Source organism: Lissotriton helveticus, chromosome 2_2 (assembly GCF_964261635.1).
Source record: "Lissotriton helveticus chromosome 2_2, aLisHel1.1, whole genome shotgun sequence".
NCBI lineage: Eukaryota > Metazoa > Chordata > Amphibia > Caudata > Salamandridae > Lissotriton > Lissotriton helveticus.
Window position 1 is genome coordinate 422,432,100 of NC_136060.1, and position 19,191 is coordinate 422,451,290.

General features: G+C 46.8%; 1 long non-coding RNA gene across 1 annotated transcript in view; it reads left to right on the top strand.

Annotated features, from left to right (window-relative positions):
* Positions 1–10,534: 10,534 nt before the first annotated feature.
* LOC144821864 (uncharacterized) overlaps positions 10,535–19,191 on the top strand; it is a 192,233-nt gene continuing 183,576 nt past the window's right edge. The window contains exon 1 of the long non-coding RNA XR_013608479.1: positions 10,535–10,671. This is a non-coding gene — a long non-coding RNA (uncharacterized LOC144821864). The remainder of the gene's footprint in view (positions 10,672–19,191) is intronic.

Genomic DNA, 19,191 nt, shown 5'->3' on the forward strand with positions numbered 1-19,191 from the left:
TTTTCTTTAATGAAATAGTCAGCTGACAAAAGATCTGTGAGCTTGGCTAGTATGGAAGTAAAAGATAGGTCAAACATTACTCAACACTGAAGGGTCTGCCTAATGTTTTTTTTTTTTATTAAAAGAAGAAAAAACAACATACAAGGCAAAAAAACAGTGTACATGGACATGTGTTCACAGAGGAGGACACCTAGGCACGATGTTACACAGTAGGTCAATGGCACATGGTGTGGGGAAGGGGCCAGCGGGGAAACAAATTAGAAATAACATAAAGCACGCAATATATGGAATGTCGGATCAGGGGGACCTCTGGGTTTTCCACGAATGGAGGCGTACATATATTTCCACGGTATGCGTTCCATTGGCTCCAGATGCTATTCCATTTCCTAGATTTGCCCCACGCCACATACACAGTCTTCTCTCTGAACATACACCAATCCATATTCTCCTTCCATACCGATACCGTGGGCGGCCGTTGGGAGCCCCACAACTGCGCAATATCCCTTTTAGCGATCATATTCCCAAGGGTCGCCCACTGCGTCTGGGCCACACTATAATCATTCGGCTCCCACACATTTAACAGGCAGCGTCTGGCCTCGGGCAACAACACCACTCCCGTGACCCTTCCCATCACGGCATGCACACTATTCCAGAACGTCACCACCCCCGGACACTCCCAAAGTATATGGAGGAAAGTTCCAAGCATCCCACAACCACGCTTACATAACCCATCTGAGGAATAACCCATACGAATCAAGTGCGGACCTGTAATATATACACGATGTAAGATTTTGAGCTGAACGAGTCGGAGACGGGCAGGAATCGCAACTTCTTTAGGCGAGGATAATGCAGCTTGCCAATCCTCGTTGTCCAGCTCCAAACCATCACCGGTCCAAACCTCCCTGAGACGCACCAGCAGATCCACCCGGGTATTGATCAACTTCTTATATATCAAGGAAATGGTGCTGTCGGGGACGTGGCCGTCAAGGACCCTATCTTCAAGGGGGGAGGACTTGGGGATGACGGTACCCGCAGGGAGAACCGAATTTAAAGCATGGTGAATCTGTGCATACCGGAAGAATTCCCTGTCACTCAATTCATATTCTGTCTTTAATGCTGCAAAGGTCTTGATTTTGCCCTTGAACCAAAGATCGCCCATGCTGCTAATACCAATCATATCCCATTTTTCAAACCCTTTCGTTTTCCAGAGACATCCCAACCTTTCAGAAGCATACAACGGGGTCGAACGAGTCAATCGATCTCTCCATCCCACAGACGCATTCGCATCATGCCACACGCGTACAGCAATCTTGGTAGGTCAAGATAAATTCTTGCACTCCGCCTTGGAGTAGAGCGCCCCTCTGTAGTCCCCTCCCGGTAGCAAATACTTATCCATCTCGAATGCCGGGTTAGGAGCTGGAGCGTACGTTGAATGATTGATCGCACTCAGCTGCGAGGCCCAATAATAATGCCTAATATCCGGCAGCGCTATACCCCCGTCATACCAGGGAAGAGTGAGTTTAGCGAGGGCAATATGGGAACGTCCATCCCAGATTAACCGTCTCTAAAGGCTCTCAACCTCTCGAAAGTAGCTCGCCGGAATAATATCGAACGTATTCTGAAGCGTGTATAAAAACTGCGGCAGGGATATCATTTTAAAAAGGGCTGCGTGCCCGAGCGGTGATAGAGGCAACCCGCGCCAGCGCACAACACCAAGTCTCAATCTCTGAAGAGGAGGGAACAGATTACGTTCATATCGAGCCACGGGGTCCAAAGATATAAAAATCCCCAAGTACTTAAAGCCCGTCGGAGAGACCCGAATGGGGCACCTGCGAGGCAAGGGGGGGACCGCCCGAGAGCACGTATACACAGGATTTAGCCCAGTTGATCACGAGGCCCGAGTTCTTCCCAAACGAAGTAAGCACATCGAACAAAACATTCAGAGATTTTCGAGGGGACATAAGGTACAACAAGATATCATCCGCATAGAGCGAGACGCAATCCTCAAAGTCCGGGGACAACTGGATCCCCCTAATCGAGGGCTCCCAGCGCAACCAGGCGGCCAGAGGCTCAAGGGCAAGCGCGAAAAGCAGTGGTGACAACGGGCAGCCCTGCCGCGTGCCCCTCCCGAGGACAAAAGACGCAGAGACTCGACCATTCACAACCACCTGCGCTAGTGGCTCTGCATACAAAAGTTTCACCCAACCGATGAACCCGGGGCCGAATCCGAATTTCATAAGAGCGGCCCAGAGATAAGGCCACTCTAGCGTATCGAAGGCCATCATAGCATCCAAGGAAGCCAAGATGGCCGGCTCACGAAAAGACGCCGCCCTCGCGAGAACACGGTGCAAGCGCCGCAGGTTGAGCGCCGTGTTACGGTGCGGGATAAAACCGGACTGATCCGGTGGATCAGGTCGCTGATAACATTCGTCAGGCGGTTAGCTAATAATTTGGCAAGAATTTTCGGTTCAGCGTTTAGAAGTGAGATTGGTCTATAAGATGAACAGCGATCCCGTGGCTTCCCCTCCTTATGAATCACCACAATATTAGCAAGACGCTGGTCACGTTGAAGGGAGCCAGTGTCTCGCGACTCTAGAAACATATCGCGAAGATACAGAGGCATTTTGTCCGGACACAATTTATACAGTTCAATGGGCAGACCATTGGGACCCATGGCCTTGCCAGAGCGCACTGAACGAATGGCAGTAGCCACCTCATCAGCAGAAAGCGCCGCGTCCATCAGGTCTCTGTCAGCCTCAGACAGGCAGGGCAAAGTAATATCGCGGAGCAACAAATGAGAGTCTTCCTCCGGTCTGTAAGAGACCGGAGCATACACAGTTCGGAAGTGCTCCACAAAGCATTCAACAATTTCAGCCGGGTAAGTCACGCACACTCCGTAAAGGTTCTCAACCACAGGAACTACACGATTCGCCCTTTCTTTCTTGTCCAGCCACGCAATCAATTTACCCGCCTTATCCCCAACATCATACAGTCTGCCCTGCTGTTCCCTGCTCATGACCTTCGCAGCATCTGTAACCAGGTTCCTATAATCTAATTGTTTGAGGCTGAGGGAATGAAGCTTGGCACGGGACACTCCCAGCTCCAAGTCACTCTCCAGCTCGGCTATCTCCGCCTCCAAACGGACCACCTCTTCATGCTTACTTTTCTTGCCATTAGCGATTAGAGATAAAGCCTGCCCACGTATCACAGTCTTAAAAGCTTCCCACAACGATACAGCAGATGACACAGACCCCACATTTTCAACAAAATAATGATCGAGGGATTTCATCAACTCAGCACGGGTCTTGGGATTGCGAAGAAACCAGGGGTTGATTGGGGCGACTCGTCCCTCACTACTCATAGTAGTATCCATGCTAAGCCACAATGGGGAGTGATTGGATATGCCCCGGGCGAGGTGCCTCACCTCCCTGATGGAGGAGGACAGCGCCGCCGGCACCAGAACATAGTCGAGTCTGGACAGACTGCCATGGGCTCCAGAGTGGAAGGTGTATTGCACCTGATCCGGGTGTAGCAACCTTCAACAGTCTACCAGACCCAGTGTCTCCAAGAACCCACTCAACCAGGATTGCGACTTGATAAGATCCCTGGGGGGGGGGTAGCGATCCACGTTACCAGAGACAACCGAGTTGAAGTCTCCGCCCATCACCAAGATGCCCTCTGGGAGCCCCAGTACTACACGCCCAAGATCCGCAAAAGTCGAGGTCTGTAGACCCGGCGGGATATATACAGTAACAAATGAGACAGTCCTCCCCTCCCATCTACCAGTGAGAGCAGCGTAGCGCCCCCTGTCATCAAGAATCACATCATCGATTGCCAAAGGGAGGGAGGACCTGACGAGGATACCCACACCCCTAGAACCAGAGGTAAAGCCAGAGTGTGCCACAAGACGATACCCTCGCCGATTCATGGCATGGCACGTGTTCCCAACCAGATGCGTTTCCTGCAATAACACAATATCAGGGGAGAGGCGCTGCAATAACTGTAACACCACACCCCGTTTTATCCTATCCCCCAACCCATTGACATTCCAACACATTAGTTTCAACCCAGTAACCCCCATCCCGGAAAGAAGTGCTGAATCCACCCCATAACGAACACAATGACCAAATCAGGAAGAAAAAAGATACGTTGCCTTGAAGGAAACTCACAAACACCCAAGAACCCCCCTCCACCCCACAATTAGAACCCGTTACAACGCACCCCACCCTGCACCCCTGCGTTAGACTCAAAAGCCACCCCAACTTGCCGTGTGCCTGTCGCCCTATCATTAAACTAGTCTACAAAAAGAAACCCCTGAGGAGGAAAGAGTCCCCCCCCCCCCCCCCCGCCACCCTCGGGTATACAGCAGTAGAACACAGTAATAGAAGAAGTATCGAACCCAGCCGAATAACATGTGAAGTGTTCAAAAATCAGGAATCATAATGTCACTCTTGTTCCGATACGCCGCCCTCGGCTCCACCCGGATGCCCGGTAGAGTCAGTCTGTTTGGGAAGGGTATCCAGCCAGTCACTAACTCCATCAAGACGATCAAAGAAGAAAGTCCGGTCTTCGTATTCGACATGCAGCCTGGTTGGAAATAGCATTGCATATTTCAGGCCCAAGTCTCTCAACCTTCGCTTCACTCCCTGAAACCCCATCCTTTGCCTCTGAACAAGCTGAGTGAAGTCCGGGTAGAAACTCACCGTCGTGTTCTCGAATTTTACGGGGCCACTTACTCTCGAGGCCTGCAGGATAGTGTCTCTGTCCCTGAAATTGAAGATCCTGGCGATGATAGGTCTCGGAGAGGCGCCCGACTTCAGTTTTCCGCCCGGCACTCGATGGGCACGCTCCACGGCAAAGAATTTACTCAGGCCTGTAGGGGCAAGATGATTCAAGACGAGGTTTTCCACAAGGAGATCCGTTGCCAGAGTACCAGCATTTTCAGGGACCCCAATAAGGCGTATGTTGTTGCGTCGGGCCCTGTTTTCAAAATCCTCCAGTCGATGGGCCATGAGATCGTTGGAGGAGCGCAAGTTTCCAACTTCCGTCTGCAGATCAGACACATCGGTCGTGAGGCTAGAAGTCTTCAGGTCTAGAGACTTGACCCTTTCATTGGTCTTCGACAAATCAGCTCTGATCAAAGTAACATCAACTGCTACAGTGTCAATTTTGAGAGCGAGAGCCTCATAATGCTGACCAATGGAAGCCTTCATGTTGGCAATGGCGCCCATGACATCCTACAGAGTCAATTCGGTCAACGCAGTCGGGTCGTCATTGGGGCCCTCCAAAGCTCGGCTGGTGCCACCGGGGGATCCCTTGGGTTGGGTATAGCGATCCATGACATTGGTTTGAATCGGTCCCCCACGTAGAAGCGTTTTAGTCTTCCGCTTCTCGTTGTCAGGCCTGGTAGTCATTTTGAATGGTGAGCCCCGAAGGGGCCCGCGAGACCTGGTGAAAATGGCCGCTCGCCACCAGACCACTGAAGATCACGAAAGTGGGCAGAAAGGGCAAAAGCAGCAGCTCAGCCCAACACCCAAGCCCTCACGACCGTTGGGGGCATGATAAAGAAGCAGAGTCAGGCTAGACCTCGGTGGGGGCGCAATCACGCAATCAGAGGATGCCAGAGGCCAAAAACGAAACCGAAAGTCAACTCAGGGCAACAGGGGTAGCCCCTAGGCCGTTGTTGTTCAACTACTCCCCGGCGTCTTGGCGTGCCAGCTCCCGGTGTCGCTGTAGGGCGGGCCTCAAAAACTCCGATCGGCGTATCTGCGGTTCCCGAAATCCAAATGAAATTTTGAAAACAGCTAAGGTGTCAGCTGAGGTTCATCTTCAAGAACCCGTAGTCAAAGTCAGGATATCTTTCAGGATATATGCGGAGGGCGGCGAGGGACTCGGGAGCCCTGTGCTCACGCGGCCATCTCGGATGTGCGCGTAGCTCCTCCCTGAGCCTAATGTTTTATAAGCAAACTAGCAGCCCGTCCCGACATTGTCCGGGTATGAATTGCTGCCGGCCAGTAGTATATTGTTTTGTAGGATTTCGTTTTGATAGCATTTCTTATCTGCGACAGGCCTGTGAAACGCTCCGATTCACAGTGCACTGCTGATGCACTTAAATGTGCACGTTCAGTAGTGTGTGAACTCGAGTTTCCCTACTTTATTTTTCCTTGCAATATTATATAGCGCGAACTTGACAACATGGCATGAGCACAATTTACATTACAGAAGAACACATTCATTTGTGGTAGGCACGGGGAGACAAATCGATTTGCCTGGAATCACAGGATGTTGAGCTGATGCCGAGATTCGAACGTAGCTCCCCAGCTCTAAAGTTCGCAATTCTAGAACTTGTGGCGGGAGGTGTGTCTAAAAGTGTATGTCGGTGCTGGCCCTCAATGAGAGAGACCTGTGCATTTTTCAATTCGGTCATGAAAAAATATGAGTATGTTGCTGGAGATGTGGGCCGCCGTGCCACCAATGTACTTACCGGGGGAGGGTAAACACCCATTATTCCGCAACTTTCTTTCCGCATACCATCACTCCGCATACTTTCATTACGAAAGTACCATGACTCCGCAATGCCATTATAACGCATTGGCATTACATTTTATATGCTTTTACCACGCATACATTTACAACGAAATTCGTTGTAAATGCATGAATGGTAAAAGCATGTTTGTTTTTAATGTTTGGATAAGGTAAATATGGGTATAGGGGTATATGTTTTGGGGTACTGAGGTATATGTTTTGGGGTGTTTGGGTATTTTAAGGGTTCAGATATAGTTTTGGGTTATGGGGTACAGGAGTAATTTTAGGGTTTAGGGTTAGGTATGGGCTTTGGGTTATAGGGGTATTTTTAGGGTTATGGGCTAGGTTTGGGTTTTGGGGTATAGGGGTATTTTTAGGGTTCAGGGGTAGGTTTGGGTTTTGGGGTACAGGGGTATTTTAAGGTTTCAGGGCTAGGTTTGTGTTTTGGGGTACAGGGGTATTTTTAGGGTTCAGGGCTAGGTTTGGGTTTTGGGGTACAGGGGTATTTTAGGGTTCAGGGGTATGTTAGGGTTTTGGGGTACAGGGTTATTTTTATGGTTCAGGGCTAGGTTTGGGTTTTGGGGTACAGGGGTATTTTTAGGGTTCAGGGCTAGGTTTGGGTTTTGGGGTACAGGGGTATTTTAGCGTTCATGGGTAAGTTTGGGTTTTGGGGTACAGGGGTATTTTTAGCGTTCAGGGCTAGGTTTGGGTTTTGGGGTACAGGGGTATATTTAGGGTTCAGTGGTAGGTTTGGATTTGGAGGTACGAGGTATTTATAGGGTTCAGGGCTAGGTTTGGGTTTTGGGGTACAGAGGTATTTTTAGGGTTTAGGGATAGGTTTGGGTTTTGGGGTACAGGGTATATTTATAGGGTTAAGATGGGTTAGTGTTTAAGGGTGTTGGGGTATTTTAAGGAGTAAGGGTGGGTTATGATTATGGGGTGCAGGGGTATTTAAAGGGAGCAGGGCGGACACCCGGAGCTGGAATGTACAGAACCTGGGAAGACAAAACAATAAAATATCGGGCACAACGCTCGCTTTTTTTCCCCGTAATCCAGCGCCCCGCACAAGCCCCCTGCACACGCCCACAGCACACGATATGAGACATGGCATGAAGGGCGGAACTTACCACACGCCCCCAGCGTTTGCCACGCCCCCAGCACACGCCCACAGCACAACGCAGACACGCCCACAAGGGACTACTTTGCTGGCACGGTTCTTTTACCTTTTAAATATATATGGTGGGCGTCTGCATAGCCTATGTCCTTCTGCTGCAACTGCCCTCTCCAACGCTGTATTGGGTGTTGTGATTGGTGCTGTGGTTCCTGAGATTACCCGCCTCAAAGGTTTGGCCTCTCTCTTTATTATATTAGTATAGATGAGAAACAATACCCTTTTTCTAGGATCTACCAGTGACTTGCCCCATGGTCAGTAATTGGTTTCATAGTTGAGCAATCACTAGCGCAAATGTGCCCCCTAGATATTCTGCCAGGAAGGGGTCGAGAGAGGATTCCAACGAAATTTTAGCAAGTTTCTTGGTGATACATGAAACCAAAGCTGGGGAAAAAGAAGGTAGCAGCTTCTTATGAGAAAATGAAGTGCGGTTTATGAAATCAGGACATATAGGCATAGACGAACAAATGAGATGAATGGCCTGTAATATATTACTTACTGAAAAATGTCAGACAAAGTGTCACAAAGGTGGCAGTAGGACTAACAGTAGCAACCACTGCTTGAAGATGGACAAAACCATTAAAGACTTTAAATATTTTTCGAATTTTTCAAGGGGCATATCTGATTTGATAAGCAAAGTTGCTAGATCTAATTACTTTTTTTTATAGTCATACTAACTTTCGAATAAGTGATTTTGGTCTCTTTGCCATAGAAATTCTTCCACCATTTGAGTTACTTTTGTTTATGCATCCTTTTCAATTCGATCAGTTCAGAAGTGAACCATGGGGCAGTAGGTGAGGTTAGACAAGAGACAAAGGTTTTAATAGGAATATATTTTTCAAGAGCCTCCATATTCCACCTATTGAAGCTATTTACATTTTCCTCTAAAATGTGTCCAAATGTAGGGACAGAAGTTTTATCTTGGGTTGGATGGTGGAATGTAGAATATTTTGTGGGGGAAGTTGCATTAGCGTTTATGTATTTATTGTGAAATGCTGGATGGTCAGTTGGTGCTGGGAAACTGGTGGAGCGGGAGCTAAAGCTGTGAATAGAGCCTTTATTAAGGAATAAACCTACTAAACCCTGGAACATCTGTGCTGAGCCTTGATTCAGCTACCATAACAGAGGAGTCCATTAAAGCACGAGGAAGCAAGAGGAGAAAGTCAGATCCAGGCCCTAGCCATGTTTTTGGTCTGAAGAGACATTGAGTTTCTAGGTATGTCAGGTAACTGATAGGAACGATCTTGTGGTCTGTTCAAGCTAGTGAGTTGATAACTTCAGTCTAGGCTCCTGAACTGCTGGGTATAGGATGTGTCTTGCCACATGAGTAGCTTTTTAGACTATGTGGTACAAGATTCAATAAGATCAGAATAGTAGGATTAGTGAGGTTATCCAATCAGAGGTTAAAAGCACCCAGAATACATAGGCTATTTGAGTCTAAACTATAAGCAGATAATTCCCAATAAAAATGGAGTAGAAGTGGAAGGTGATATCTAAGTGAGATAAAGTGTGATGGTAAACAGGGAGAAAAATTCTAAAGGTGAATGATATCTGTGACCGCTGTTGGTAACCATCTCTTATTTCATCATGACCTGCAGCAGCACTTACCTCGTAATTATGGATTTTTCACATTTCCTGCAAAATGTACGTAGTTTCCAGATTTCACAAAATGGGTTGAAGGTCAAATGTGAACACATTTCTACTAGATAATTTTGCATCATAATTTGCATTTCTTAATGCATATTTTAGATAATAGTGTCACATAATCCTAGCCGCCCTGACAATGGTGAAGCTCAGCAGAAAGGTTTGAGGGCTGTCATTCTGGTGATTCTGGGCAAATCACTTAATCTCCCCGTGCCTAAAATTAATGTGTGTCCGTCCCGTAACTGGTGCTATGTAAAGCGCTCTGATACCTGATTCGGTTCGGGTCTAGTTAGCGCTATATAAAACTCTGCAAAAAAATAATATATATATGATACATTACATATGCTCGTAACATGCACACACACTGCAACATGCACCATTTATTTTCTTTTTCGCAGCTTGGGTTGTACTGCTGCCAACAGGTTCCACGGCATGAGTTTTAGGGTCTCTTAAACAGGGCCTTAATTTACATATTTCATATACGAGTACAAGAATCTGTGATTAATTTGTTTAGGCTAATTTTTATATATTTATAATACAACACTGTGGGTTAGTGTTAAGCACTCCCTTCCCAGTCACACAGTGGAGGTCAAGCGGGGGCAGCCGGGAATCGGATGAAGTGAACACGCAGGCCTCGTGCACAACCACCCACTCCCACTCCTTTAGACTCAATCACTCATAAAGTAGTTGAAAGTGTCAATAAAAGGTGCGCGCCATTAAAAAGGAAGAACACTGTCACACTCGAAGGATCACAGCGGGTTTTTTAAAAACAATCTCAGTTTTCCGCATTGAGCCCTGTCCATCTGAGACATTGTCTTGGCCACCGAAAAACAAAAATAGGCTTGTTGTGTGGAAATAATCAGGGCTACTGTTTCAGAAAAATACGGTTCTCCCAAATTGTGGATTTCGAAAGCAAACGTTATGTTTTGGACGTTTAAAATATGATTAATTACCCAGAAGGGACCGCTTGACATGCGTCACTCTGCCAGGGCCTGGAAGGCGCAGTTGGAACCATCGGCCGCTCGCGCCGCGGCCCCCGTGCGCGAGGAAGCATCTGTGAGCCAATGGTGACGGATCTTGACAAAACACGTGCAGCGGCCCCTTTGTCCGGGCCTATCAGCCGTGTCCAAGCACAAACAAGTGAAGACACTGCTTAGTCTGTCGTCGCTGCCTGCGGCCTGTTTGGTTGGGGGCCTTGCCTGACTGTCTTCCCTGATAGATGGCCTGCAGAGCGCCGCGGGGCCCGCCGCTTCCTGAGCGGGGCATTCTTGGCCGGCTAATGACTGCACTCCGACACATTAACCATTTTTGGATGGTTCAGCAGTTCCCAGGTGAGAAGAAAACTTGGGAGCCCATCTCCAGCTTGCCTTGTTATTATTGATGGTTTTTAACCCAGCCAGAGTGGGTGTATTAGAAAATATTATATTTCACCTGCAACGTGTGAACTCATTTCCTGTCCTAACATTGATTTTCTTTAAGAGAAAATGAACATCTGGTCACACCTGTGCTGTATCCATTTTTTTCTTCTGGTCATGTGGAAGTAAAAGGAAAGGGTGGCCGTAATTGTTTATTTCAGAACAATTCTTATTTAATATAATATAACATTTATTGCAGAGCTAGCTCGAGGCTAAGCCAATATCAGACATGGTGTCCACAGGCACCATCAGCAGGTGGTGGCAGAATGACTTTACAAGCAGAAAATAAAGCTCCATCGCCAATGTAAGGGGGCAAAATGCCGCCTTGCCTGGTTGGTGCATCTAGTAATCTCACATCAGCCATACCTATAAGTATGCAAGCAATCTTTACAGGGCCGTCTATGTGTGACGGGTTCACTCAGGTATGAAAAATAATTTTGCAATCAAAACATATTGACGAAAATGATATGGACTTGATATAATTCCCTTTGTTTAAAATATGGATTTTATTATCTTCTTGTAACCAGAAGTGATTGTTCTACCAATAGTGTAAGGCTGTTTTGAAACAAATAGTGTTGTAGAGTCATTGTGAGCATATTCTAAAAAGTTCACAAGAAGGCAATCCACTGAGCACACCAGATCATGGGCATCTACAAAATATGGGCATAGTCTGGAGTGTCCAGAGAACAGGCTTACATTCGTGGTGTAAGATATCAACACTGACTGAAACGTTTAAAAAGTATTGGTCAGTCTCAGCAAATCTGACGATTCATCACAAAATATAATTTGCCAGTAGTATCCAAGAATGAAGAAGTTATAGTCTAAAACAAGCTGAAATAATTCAGCTAGTTATTAAGACCCGTATACAGTTTAGACCTCCGATATCATACAATAAAGGAAAATACTCTCCAAAAAGCATACACAAAGCCAATAGGACTGTGTGAAGTTCACTCCAGCTGGGTTGAAAGACAGAAACTCTGGATTCTGGATAGATTCCTTTTATTCATGGGAGAACCTCCAGCCACGGCAAAGTGCATTACCACAGACCTTCCAAAGAGCTCTCTCAACTCCCAGTTTTCTTGAACGTAAACATTCTGTTAGGGAATACCATGGAAGTAGAATACAAGACAAATATGGGAGGAAGGAAGATACCAAATAAAGTATTTAAACAATACCACCCCGAACCCAACCAACATAATAGAAACTGCAAAAAATAGAAACCAATATACATCTGCATAAACACATATCGAGGTAAATTTTCAGACCATGAATTAGATACAAAGATGCAACAGATTATTTTTTAGCTACAACTACTATATGGTTTAAGTTTCTCATTCTCCTATCATCTACTTTAACCGCTCTCTTAAACATCTTGGTGACTTTAAAAGGTTTACTAAAATGTGGAGAAGTAACAGCAGAATCTTTTCGTAGTTTCACTTTCACCACATCCTCCACCAAAATGTATATATGTTTGACAGCCTTACGGAGATCATACCTCTGTTTTATATTTTCCTAAATGTGAACCTGTCTCAACCTTCCCCTTTCAACCCGGTCTTCTACATGAGCGAGTTCTTTGCAATATGAACTCATCCACGGTGGACACACTTTGGTATGTGGATTGCGCTTCCTAAACAGCACAAACCCACTCGTCCTAGTTGTAGTCTGAGACGTGTACCTATATTCTTCCATCCTACCTTCACCATGTCAATACAGCTTACACCTTTCTGTTTAGCATTTTAAATTGTTTCCTTCAGCGTTCTGTTAAATCTGTTGACCATGCCATTCGTTTCTGGAAGGTATAGGGCACATTTCTTTTGCCTAATACTCTACCTTCCAACACTCTTACATGACCTTTGAGGTTAAAAGGACCCCAATATCAGTTAAATGCTCTTGAGATTACCCTCTTGGACAAACACCTTAGACAAAAACTTGAGAACAGCCGTTATTGTGATTTTCTTGGTAACCATCACCTCTGGCCATCTGGAGAGAGTATCTATCAATACCAATTGATACCTTGTGGTTGACCCACCCCTAATAGATCCCTCTTTGTCAAAAGCAACATCATCCCACACTTCCTTCAGGATCTCACGGAAAACCATTGGTGAAGTCCTAACCTTAAGCATTTTATCAGCCAACTTACACTCACCACAATCTCTGACCGCCTTCTTCACCATCAAATCCATTCCGGAACACCAGTAAGCTGTCCTCAACCTTTCCTTAGTTTTGCAAATGCCTTGATGCTCCTCCTGGGCTAAACGTACAAGACGCTCCCCAACCCTTGGAGACAGAACTAACCTACTGCCTCAAAACAGTGCCATTGCTGACAGCAAGTTCATAAGAACCCTTAGCATATCCTGTCAATTTCTCATCGCAGGACCAAATGTAATTTCCTTATATTATACCATCTTGTCCACTTTTCATTACATCATCATTTTCCAACCATGACAACCATTCACTTTTAGAAATACAGCATGACATTAATGGCACAAACTTCGACCTCATCTTTCATCCACCATGATTCTTCGTCAACTCCTGTTTCTAGTGCATCATTTCTCAATCTCAATAAGCAATCCGCGGATTTATTATCCACGCCGGGTATATACCTAACTACAAATTGAAAGTTCTGCAATCCAATAATCCACTTACGTATGCATGACGAAACACTGTTCAATCCTTTCTTCCCAAAGATTTCTTGCAAGAGTTTGTGATCTGAATGTACAACAAAACAAACACCTCACAAAAATGGTTTACATTTAGTCAGTGCCTAAAATACATCCTCATAGCCAATCTGAAGTTCACTCCAGCTGGGGTGACATGAAAGACAGGAACACTGGAATCTGGAAATAATCCTTTTATTCATAGGAGAAACTCCAGCCACAGCCAAAGACCTTCTGAAGAGATCTCTCAACTCGCACATTTCTTGTAAATAAACATTCCATTTGGAAATATCATGGAAGTTCAACACAAGACAAATAGAGGAGGGAGGAAGGAAGATACCACATAAAGTATGTAAACAATACCACAGCTTGTTTTTCTGATCGCAGACATGCACAAATTCGACATAGACAAGACAGGAACCACAATAAAGGGACCATTCATCCTAATTTACTAAAGAAAAGTAGGGGCAGTCAATGGCGGCCCAAGATTTTGAGGGTTGGCGTTTACAACAAGCCTTTTATCACATACTGTCTTTACTGAGCACCAAGAACACCCCTTAGCTACTCAACAAAATTGATCTAAAGTTTTTTTGTTTTACACCATTAACTAGAAACTCGCAATGAGTTATAAGCATTTTTCATATTAATGTGTGCGAGTGTACCCAATAACTAAAAATGTGACTGTAAATGTGTAACTGAGAATCTGTAAGAACTGTTGGCCACTCTATTACTTTGATAAACTAATAACATCTTGTGATTAACTTTGTTTACGAATGTTTTCACTGTGAATAAGGCTTCACAAACCAGGTGGGAGGGTGGAAATAGAGTAGAGAGTGGAAGGAAAATGTTTTCTGTGGCTTGACGTTTTATGCAAAGGCCTGATGTGGTCCTACTATTACACTGTACTTGACTGGCTCAATGAGGTCCTCGGTCTAACTTTGTAATTTGAATTTTGTAAATTTCAACTGAGTTAATTTACTATTCCTCATTATTATTTGGCTGGATCATTTATATAAAATGCAATACTTTATCTATTTACTAGCAGCCCGCCCCGACGTTGTCCGGGGCTGGGGGCAGCACCGCTGCAGGAGACGTGCAGTAGAGCGGCCATCAGCGGGAGCAGCAGAGCGTACTTACCAGCTCCCGCGCCGCCGCTCCTCCCCGCATGTCGGGTGTGTGTCCCTTGCTCCTTCCTGCGCTCCCACCAGCATCGCCGCTTCTCCCCGCGCTGGGCACTCCAATGTTGTGTGTCGGTCCCGCGCCACCCCGCATGTCGTGTTTTGTTCCCTTGCTCCTTCCTGCGCTCCGGTCCGGACAGCGAACTTCGCGTTGACGTGACGTCTCGCCCACACGCCATTGCACCACTCGGAAGCGTTGTGACGACGTCGAACGCCGCGTGCAATCACTGTATCGATATGCCCATATGGACTACTTTTCCCCTAACGCCCCCCCCACCCCCTAATGTATATGGTGTGGTTTTCTATAGCCTATGTCCATCTCCTGGACGTCCCCTTTCCACGCTGTATTGGGTGTTGTGATTGGTGGTGTACTTTTCGAGTTTACCTGCCTCAAAGGACACAGTTCTCTCTTTATAATAGTAGTATAGATAAAGCGTGGCAATTTAATATTTCACTGACTGTATTAAGTATTTTCTGAACTGTGTAAATTGTATTATTCAATAATTTATTAACATTTTTTATAGTATATAAGGGACAAAGTACCCCCTGTCATACATTAATAGGATATTGCAAGTTACCAGGGAGTTCCATAACCATATAGAGGAAGGATGCCAACGGCAGTGTTCTTTCTTAAGGATATGGAACTCTGAGGGGACTTGCAATATGCTTATCATGTACTCCAGGGGGTATTTTATCCCATATAATACATGGTCACACCATCACCTTTTCCACAAACCACTTAAAAGCCTTGATGCGCAGCTTTCATATAAAAGAGCGAGCATGCTTGCAAACAAGAAGATTAAAAATAAAACCTATAGTGCAAAATTAAACTCATAAAAAAGTTGTAGTAGCTTGGAATGTGTAGAAACATGCAGGAAGATTCTAGCTTTTCTCAAAGGAGTTATAAAAACAAACATATTCCCTGTGCTTGTCATTGAAAGCTATTAAAATAGAGCAGAAGAAAGAAAAGCAACATTCCGTTTTTGTTGCTCTAAACAGCTGATTCAATAATGCTCCATGACCTGACCTACCTTTCAGCTGGCTGTTGGCTTTGGCAGCAGGCATTGTGATGTCAGAACCCAACTGTAATAGCTTATAATAGTCAAGTTCTGAGGTTTTTACACTAAGATTATAATCGGCGACTGGGTGCATCAGAAGTCGCCTATTATAAAGAAATTAGAGTCTGACATTTATACAGTGATTACAAATTTCCATGCATTATATTTCAATTACAATTTATTATTATTATAATTATTTATTGCTGAGTAAGGTTAATCAACTCATATTGAGATATGGATGCTGTATGAGATTATATAAAACTAAGATTACTGTGGGGGAGACAAATGGGAAGCTCCTCCATCGCCTCGCCACTTAGCCTATGACCAACTGTATCATACCTGAAATGGCGGACATAGACGGAACGCTCCACCGTGCGCCGGTAGCAGTGGCCCAATGCTTTGCCTCTTACTACGCTACTCTATACTCGGTGCGGCCACCTGGCCTTTCACTCTCTGACCTCCTTCAACGGGAGGAGCTCCCTCTTCCGCGCATTAGAGAATCTGACGTTGCTGCGTTGGATCTCCCGCTCACCCCTGAGGAGGTGTCTGACGCTATTTCGAGCTTGGCTGGTAAGACTCCTGGGCCGGACAGACTCCCGCTGGAGTTTTATTCATCCTATCGCGACACCCTGCTTTCACCTCTAGTAGCCATGTACAAGGAGGCGGCGGAGTGCGTCTCATTTCGGCCCGAGACGGACCTTGTTACCATCGTAGTGATCCCCAAGTCCCAGCCCCCCTCGCAGTGCTGCTCGGATTACCGTCCCATTTCACTTATCAATACGGAGCTCAAGATCTTTGCTTCCGTACTGGCAAATCGCATACGCCCGCATTTAACTCACATGGTACACCCTGACCAATGCAGCTTTATGCCTCTCCGAGGGACTAGACACTGTATCCAACGCCTTCACCTTGCCCATGCGAATCGACACCTGCTGACTCCCTACTTGTCCCTTCTCCTTACTGACTTTGAGAAGGCCTTCGACTCTGTCGACTGGAGCTACTTGGAAGTTTTTGTTGGACCAGATGGGCTTTGGCACTCCTTTCCGCAATCTGGTGCAGTTACTATATCGTCCCCCCCCGGGCGCAGGTCCTTGTTAATGGCGCGCTGTCCTGCCCCTTCCCCATTGGACGGGGTACGCGGCAGGGCTGCCCTCTGTCCCTGATCCTTTTTTGCTCTAGCTATGGAGCCTTTCCCTTGCCTTATCCGCAGCGACCACTCGTTGGCTGGCTGCAAATGGCCCGGCCTAGCGGAAGAGGATAAGATCGCGTTATACACGGACGACGTGCTGCTGTATTTGGCTGACCCTGCTCGCTCGGGACCTCGCTGCCTTCGGGCACTGGCCATTTTGTAACAAACATCCGGCCTGCGGCTTAACCCGTCCAAGTCCGTCCTCGTCCCCTTACATCTTTCACGTGAGTGCTTTGATTGGCAGTCGTCGATTCCACTTTGGCGGCTGTCTTTCAAGTACTTGGGGATTTGGATCTCCCGTCTCCCTGGCCTTGCATGGGAGCTCAACGTCACCCCGCTGGTTAAGCGGATCCGCGCTGACCTCCTTAAGTGGCGCATGCTGCCTCTGAACCCTTTGGGTAGGAACGCCCTATATAAAATGATGATCCTCCCCCGTTTTTTGTACATGCTCCAGAACACACACCTCTCCTTTGCTAGATCTTGGTTCCGGGAGATAGATGGCATGGCCACAAAATTCCTTTGGGGGGGTCGAAGGTCCAGGCTGGCCCTGGCCCAATGCCGAATCCCCTCTTTTGATGGAGGTCTCGGAATGACGAACCTCTACCTCTACTACTTAGCGACTTGTCTACTCACGATTCACGATTGGTTCAATGGCGGCTGGTCCGACCCGGCGTATCGCCTGGAGCTACACATCCTGGGCTTCTCCTCTATCCAAGGGATGCTTTATGGGGCTACGGTTCCTCGTGCTCTTCCCAAGGTCACACGCAGAGCTTTCTTGGCTTGCCACGCATCATTACGACATACTCAATGGGTGGGCAGGCTGACTCGTTACACTCCTTTGTGCTGTGGCACCAGACTTTGCGAAGTTGCCACCCTGTCAGGATTCCGGCAATGGGACCTCATTGGGGTATCCTTGTTGGGTGACATCTGGAGCGGTACCCATATCCGATCCTTTAAAAACTTACAGACTAGGCAATCCCTCCATCCCTCTCAATTCTTTCGCTACTTACAGCTGCGCCACGCCCTTCACTCCCACATTCCAGATGGCACGTCTCTGCCCGAATATAGCCCGCCTGAGGTGCTAGTCCTGACCAGGCATCTGGGGAGGGGTGGAGTCTGTCGGATCTACGGTTAACTCGTCAACAATACCCCCAACACCCTTTCCCAGCTCCGAGAAAAGTGGGAGGGCTGGCTCGGGGTTCTAGAGGATGAGGATTGGAGACGCCCTGATGGCCCCTAGGACGATTGCGGTATCAGCAAGACTGCGCCTGGTCCAAGTCTATTTTTTGCACGCCGTCTACCTTACACCTCTGCGTCTCCACCGCGCTTGGCTTCGGCCCGATGCTAACTGCCCCCGCTGCTCCCACCCCCGCGCTGACTTTTATCATATGGTGTGGCTCTGCAATGTAATTCAGGGGTATTGGGGATTGTTAACACAAGAGACCTGACAGGGGTCCTGGGCTGAGAGGTGCCCCTTAATCCCATGCGTGTTCTGCTGGGCGTCACCGACGGTCTGGACGGTTCCAGGGCTGAGAAGCTCTTCCTCAATACTGCGTTGGTGGTTGCCAAGAGGGACATCGCTGCTCACTGTCTGGACATCGCCCCTCCCACTCTAAGGTGCTGGTGCCGGGGGGTGGACTGGTGTGCTGCGCAGGAGCGGCCTCTATACGTAGCCAGGGGGTGCCCCAATAAATTCCGTCGCATGTGTAGGAAATGGGTTGGGGAACTCGACGAATGAGATGATGTGGTCCGCTCTCCAGGTGTACGTGGATATGCTATTCTGGATTTCTTTTCTGTGATCTTGATGTCATTGCGATGTGTTTGTCCCCTATCCTGCTAATGTACTATGTAGCTCTAAATGGTGCAGTTTGTTGTCGATTTCAAATTCAAAACCCAATAAAATTTTCAAAAAAGATTACTGTTGAAAGTGAGAGGACATATTTTCATTTAATGGGGCCAAGATCATTTGACCTGAAATTCAGTTGTCACATTATAAATAGTTGGAGTCCAAAGGGTCCAACTTTTATTTGCATGCGTCTAGAGAGCATTCACACAGGCAAACATGCTGATATAGGTAACACACTGAAATATATCTAGCACACATGGACAACAGATAGACACAGGGCATAACCCTTCTTAGATATTTTAGTGCAAGGACAGTGTTCAGTTTTATTTTTCTATTTCTAGTGCTGATCATACTACTTCTAAATAATGGTGGGCACTTCGCTTTACTTTGCTGGTTAAATTTCACCAACCTGTGCAGAGAGCGAGCAGTGAGCAAGGTGGGCTTTGATCGATTGAGGGGTCTAGAAAGCCCTTCTCTCTCTGATGTGAAGGAGCAGATGTAGAGCACT